Raw genomic sequence first — 6,621 nt, 5'->3', positions numbered from 1 at the left:
TTAAAAAAAAAAAAGAAAAGAAAAAAAAAGAAGAAGCAGCATTAGCTTGATGGAAGGATGGAGTTTCCATCCCGTGGACATCAACAGGTGAAGCAGAGGACATAAAAACCCTGTTAATTCTCCATTGGCTGGCCAGTACCACTCCTTGGTCTTTTTGTTTCTTATCAGGAAAGAATGCTAGTCAGCTGTTTTGTCAAAACCAAGAAAGGGAGGGTCAGTGGCAGGTGGTTACTTGATATCAGAGGTGGAGGGAATCTCTCCAAAGACGTGATTTCTGTTCAGCCCTTGGGGAAGAAAGCCTAATAGCAGTTAGTGAGAGAAGAGGTATAATGAGGCATGTTAAACATTCCATTCTTTTATAGTCGGGAACTCAGTTTCAAGGTTTCTCTGGGGTCCTCTTGGCCAAGAGGGGATTCATTCAGTCAGTTGAGGGGCTTAGAATTTTATTTTCAATTTCTTAGAGAGATGATAATAGATGTTAGATAAATAGTTACCTTTATTACAAGGAATTGGTTTACATGATTTATGAGAGCTGGCCAAATAAGTGTTAAGTTCATACAACATAGTCAGGGAGGAAGATCTTGAGAAAAATCAAACTCCATGGGCATGAGCCAAAGTTCATGTACATTTTTTTTTCTCTTCAGAGCAAACTTCAGCTTTGTTTTTTCTTTCATCGTTGTTTTCTTTCTTTCTTTCTTTTTTTTTTTTGAGACAAAATCTTGCTCAGTCCCCCAGGCTGGAGTGCAATGGCGTGATCTCGGCTCACTGCAACCTCCACCTCCCCGGTTCAAGTGATTCTCCTGCCTTAGCATTCTGAGTAGGGTTTACAGGCATCCACCACCATGCCAAGCTAATTTTTGTATTTGTAGTAGAGATGGGGTTTCACCAGGTTGGCCAGGCTAGTCTCGAACTCCTGACCTCAGGTGATCCACCCGCCCTGGCCTCCCAAAGTGCTGGGATTACAGGTGTGAGCCACTGCACCGGGCCCAGCTTTGGTTTTAAGAACTTCTAACATATTCAGTCCAGACCACAAAAGGAATTTATCCAGCATAATCTCCCTTACTTTTAATTTCAACTGATTAGAGGCTTAAAATATATTGGTAAGATATTGTCACACAATACTACATTTTTTTTGATAGAAAAATTGGAGACCATGGCTCAAATTGACAAATCAATAAAGTCATTATAATATTACATATTGATCAAGTGGGATTTATCTCAGAAATGCATGGTTTATGTAACATTTAAAAACCATTTAAATAAATTTACCATGTTACAGAATAAAGAATAAAAATGCATTAAAATTCAATATCCATTTATGCTAAACATCTTTTGATTTTTGAAAGATACTTAAGAAAACAAAAAGGACTATACATCTATTCCAAGTATATATATCTGACAAAGTTGTATCCTAAATATATAATTAACTCTTACATATAAATAATAGGCAAAATAATTCAAACACTTCACAAGAGAAGATATTCAAGTGGCCCTTAAACCTGTAAAAAGATGCTCAATACCATTCGTCATTAAGGAAATGCAAATTAAAACCACAATGAGATACATTTGCACATTTATTAGAACTCCTACAATTAAAATATTGGCAACGCCAAGTATTGGTAAAGATGTGCAATAACTAGCTCTCATATACTGCTAGGGGGAGGTAAGATTGTACAGCCTCTATGGAACAATTTGGTAGCCTGCTACAAACTTGAGGGATATAAAAGATCAACTTTTAAAATAGAAAATAGAAAAGCTGAATCTCTTTGATGGCAAAGAGTTCAGAATTCTTTTTCATGTGGAAATTCAAAAATGCATTGTAGAGACCAATGACTTGAGTCCAAACACTTCATAAACAAAATAAAGCAAACAGAAAAAACATACCTGACTATTTTATTCAGAAAATAAGTGTGTTTTCCATATAAAATTTTGCAGAGCATTTCATCATTTTATTCTAAAATGTCATATCCATTAAGATCCACAATGAACAAAATAAAATTTTGTGATACAGAGCTCTTTCCTTAAAAGATTAAAAACTTGAGATGAAAAGTTAATCACATGGAGTAACATACAACTCCTGCAGAGGATTTACAACGCTCCATGGATGGTAGCTAGAAATATGGAAAACAGAAATTCGGGAGAAGGCTGGTAAGATGGCTGAATTGGAACAGCTCCAGTCTGCCACTCCCAGCAAGATCAATGCAGAAGGTGGGTGATTTCCACATTTCCAACTGAGGTACCTGGCTCATCTCATTGGGACCAGTTAGTGGGTGCAGTCCACAGAAGGTGAGCCAAAGCAGGGTGGGGTGTTGCCTCACCTGGGAAGCACAAGAGTTTGGGGAACTCCCTCCCCTAGCCAAGGGAAGCCTTAGGGAACTGTGCTGTGAGGAACAGTGCACTCCAGGTGCCTATGCCACCAGGGCCCTGGGTTTCAAGCACAAAACTCGGCTGCCATTTGGGCAGACACCAAGCTAGCTTCGGGAGTTTTTTTCATACCCCAGGGGTGCCTGGAATGCCAGCGAGAGAGAACTGTTCACTTCCCTGGAAAGGGGGCTGAAGCCAGGGAGCTAAGTGGTCTAACTCAGCAGATCCCACCCCCATGGAGCCCAGCAAGGTAAGATATACCAGCTTGAAATTCTTGCTACCAGCACAGCAGTCTGAAGTCGACCTGGGATGCTCGACCTTGGTGTGAGGAGGGGTGTTCACCATTACTGAGGTTTGAGTAGGCAGTTGTCCCCTCACAGTGTAAACAAAGCTTTGGGAAAGTTCCAACTGGGCAGAGCCCTCCACAGCTCCACAAAGTGCTGTAGCCAGACTGCCTCTCTAGATTCCTCCATTCTGAGCAGGACATCTCTGAAAAAAAGGCAGAAGCCCCAGTCACGGGCTTATAGATAAAGCCCCCATCTCCCAGGGACAGAGCACCGGGGTAAAGGGAGTGGCTGTGGGTGAAGCTTCAGCAGACTTAAACGTCTCTGCCTGCCAGCTCTGAAGAGAGCAGCAGATCTCCCAAGCACAGTGTTCAAGCTCTTCAAAGGGACAGACTGCCTCCCTAAGTGGGTCCCTGAACCCCATGTCTCCTGACTGGGAGACACTTCCCAGCAGGGGCCAACAGACATCTCACAGAAGAGAGCTCTGGCTGGCATCAGGCTGGTGCACCTCTGGAACTAAGCTTCCAGAGGATGAAACAGGGAGCAATCTTTGCTGTTCTGCAGCCTCTGATGGTGATAACCAGTTGAAGAGGGTCTGGAGTGGACCTCCAGGAAACTCTAGCATACCTGCAGCAGAGGGGCCTGACTAATAGAAGGAAAACTAACAAACAGAAAGGAATAACATCAAGATCAACAAAAAGGACATCCCCTCAGAAATGTCATATCCATTATCCTTCATCTGAAGGTCACCAACATCAAAGACCAAAGATAGATAAATCCATGAAGATGAGGAGAAACCAGTGCAAAAAGGCTGAAAATTCCAAAAACCAGAACGCCTCTTCTCCTCCAAAGGATCACAACTCCTCACCAGCAAGGGAAAAAAAACTGGACAGAGAATGAGTTTGACAAATTCAGAACTCCTCCGAGCTAAAGGAGCGTGTTCTAATTCAATGCAGGGAAGCTAAGAACCTTGAAAAAAGGTTAGATAAATTGCTAACTAGAATAATCAGATTATAGAAGAACATAAATGACCTGATGGAGCTGAAAAACATAGCATGAGAACTTTGTGAAGCATACCCAAGTATCAACAGCCACATTGATCAAGCAGAAGAAAGCATATCAGGTTGAAGACCAACTTAATGAAATAAAGTGTGAAGACAAGATTAGAGAAAAAAGAATGAAAAGGAACAAACAAAGCCTCCAAGAAATATAGGACTATGTGAAAAGTCCAAACCTACATTTGAATGGTGTACCTGAAAGTGACTGGAGAATGGAACCAAGCTGGAAAACACTCTTCAGGATATTATCCAGGAGAATGTCCCCAACCTAGCAAGACAGGCCAACATTCAATTTCAGGAACACCACAAAGGTACTCTTTGAGAAGAGCAACCCCAAGACACATAATCATCAGATTCACCAAGGTTGGAATAAAGGAAAAAATGTTAAGGGCAGCCAGAGAGAAAGGTCTGGTTACCCACAAAGAGAAGTCCATCAGACTAACAGCAGATCTCTCTGCAGAAACCCTACAAGCCAGAAGAGAGTGGGGGCCAATATTCAACATTTTTAACAAAAATAATTTTTAAACCAGAATTTCATATCCAGCCAAACTAAGCTTAATAAGCAGAGGAGAAATAAAATCCTTCACAGGCAAGCAAATGCTGAGAGATTTTGTCACCACCAGGCCTGCCTTACAAGACCTCCTGAAGGAAGCACTAAACATGGAAAGGAACAACTGGTACCAGCCACTGCAAAAAGATACCAAATTGTAAAGATCATTGACACTACAAAGAAACTGCCTCAAATAGCGGGCAAAATAACCAGCTAGTATCATAATGACAGGATCAAATTCACACATAACAATATTAACCTTAAATGTAAACAGGCTAAATGCCCCAATTAAAAGACACAGACTGGCAAACTGGATAAAGAGTCAAGACCCATTGGTGTGCTGTATTCAGGAGACCCATCTCATGTGCAAAGACACACATAGGCTCAAAATAAAGGGATGGTGGAATATTTACCAAGCAAATGGAAAGCAAAAAAAAAAAGCAGAGGTTGCAATCCTAGCCTCTGATAAAACAGACTTTAAGCCAATAAAAATCAAAAGAGACAAAGAAGGGCATTACATAATGGTAAACACAGGAATGCAACAAGAAGAGCTAACTATCATATTCATATATATATATCTCCAATACAGGAGCCCCCAGATTCATAAAGCAAGTTCTTAGAGACCTACGAAGAGACTTAGACTCCCACACAATAATAGTAGGAGACTTTAACACCACACTGTCAATGTTAGACAGATCAACAAGTCAGAAAATTAACAAGGATATTCAGGACTTGAACTCAGCTCTGGGCCAAGTGAACCTAATAGACAGCTACAGAACTCTCCACCCAAAATAAGCATAATATACATTCTTCTCAGCACCACATCACACTTATTCTAAAATTGATCACATAATTGGAAATAAAACACTCCTCAGCAAATGCAAAAGAACAGAAATCATAAACAGTCTCTCAGATGACAGTGCAATCAAATTAGAATTCGGGATTAAGAAACTGACTCAAAACCTCACAACTACATGGAAACTGAACAACCTGCTCCTGAATGACTACTGGGTCAATAACACAATTAAGGCAAAAATAAATAAGTTATTTGAAACCAATGAGAACAAAGACACAACATACCAGAATCTCTGGGACGTAGCTAAACCAGTGTCTAGAGGGAAATTTATAGCGCTAAATGTCCACAAGAAAAAGCAGAAAAGATCTAAAATCCACACCCTAGCATCACAATTAAAAGAACTAGAGAAGCAAGAGTAAAGAAATTCAAAATCTAGCAGAAAACAAGAAATAACTAAAATTAGAGCAGAACTGAAGGAGATAGTGACACAAAAAAACCCTTCAAAAAATCAATGAATTGAGGAGCTGGTTTTTTGAAATGATCAGCAAAATAGATAGACTGCGAGCCAGACTAATAAAGAAGAAAAGAGAGAAGAATCAAATAGACACAATAAAAAATGATAAAGGGGATATCACCACTGATCCCACAGAAATACAAACTACCACCAGAGAATACTATAAATACCTCTATGCAAATACACTAGAAAACCTAGAAGAAATGGGTAAATTCCTGGACAAATACACCCTCCCAAGTCTAAACCAGGAAGAAGTCAAATTTCTGAATAGACCAATAATGAGTTCTGAAATTGAGGCAGTAATCAATAGCCTATTAACCAAAAAAAAAAAAAAAAAAAAAGCCCAGGACCGGATGGATTCACAGCCAAATTCTACCAGAGGTACAAAGAGAACCTGGTATCATTACTTCTGAAAATATTCCAAACAATAGAAAAAGGAGGAATCCTCCCTAACTCATTTTATGAGGCCAGCATCATCCTGATACAAAAACCTGGCAGAGACACAAGAAAAAAAGAAAATTGCAGGCCAATATCCCTGATGAACACCAATGTGAAAATCCTCAATAAACTAATGGCAAACCAAATCCAGAAGCACATCAAAAAGTTTATCCACCACAATTGAGTTGGTTTCATCGCTGGGATGCAAGACTCTTTCAACGTACACAAATCAATAAATGTAATCCATAACATAAATAGATCCAATGACAAAAACCACATGATTATCTCAATAGATGCAGAAAAGGCCTTCAACAAAGTTCAACACCCCTTTATGCTAAAAACTTTCAATAAATTAGGTATTGATAGAATGTATCTCAAAATAATAAAAACCATTTATGACAAACCCACAGCCAATATCACACTGAATGGGCAAAAACTGGAAGCATTCCCTTTGAAAACCAGCACAAGACAAGAACTCCCTCTCTCACCACTCCTATTCAACATAGTATTGGAAGTTCTTGCCAGGGCAATCAGGCAAGAGAAGGAAATAAAGGGTATTCAAACAGGAAGAGAGGAAGTTAAATTGTCTCTGTTTGCAGATGATATGATTGTATATT

This window comes from Pongo abelii, chromosome 5 (assembly GCF_028885655.2).
Source record: "Pongo abelii isolate AG06213 chromosome 5, NHGRI_mPonAbe1-v2.0_pri, whole genome shotgun sequence".
NCBI lineage: Eukaryota > Metazoa > Chordata > Mammalia > Primates > Hominidae > Pongo > Pongo abelii.
Note: the sequence above shows the minus strand (reverse complement) of the source record.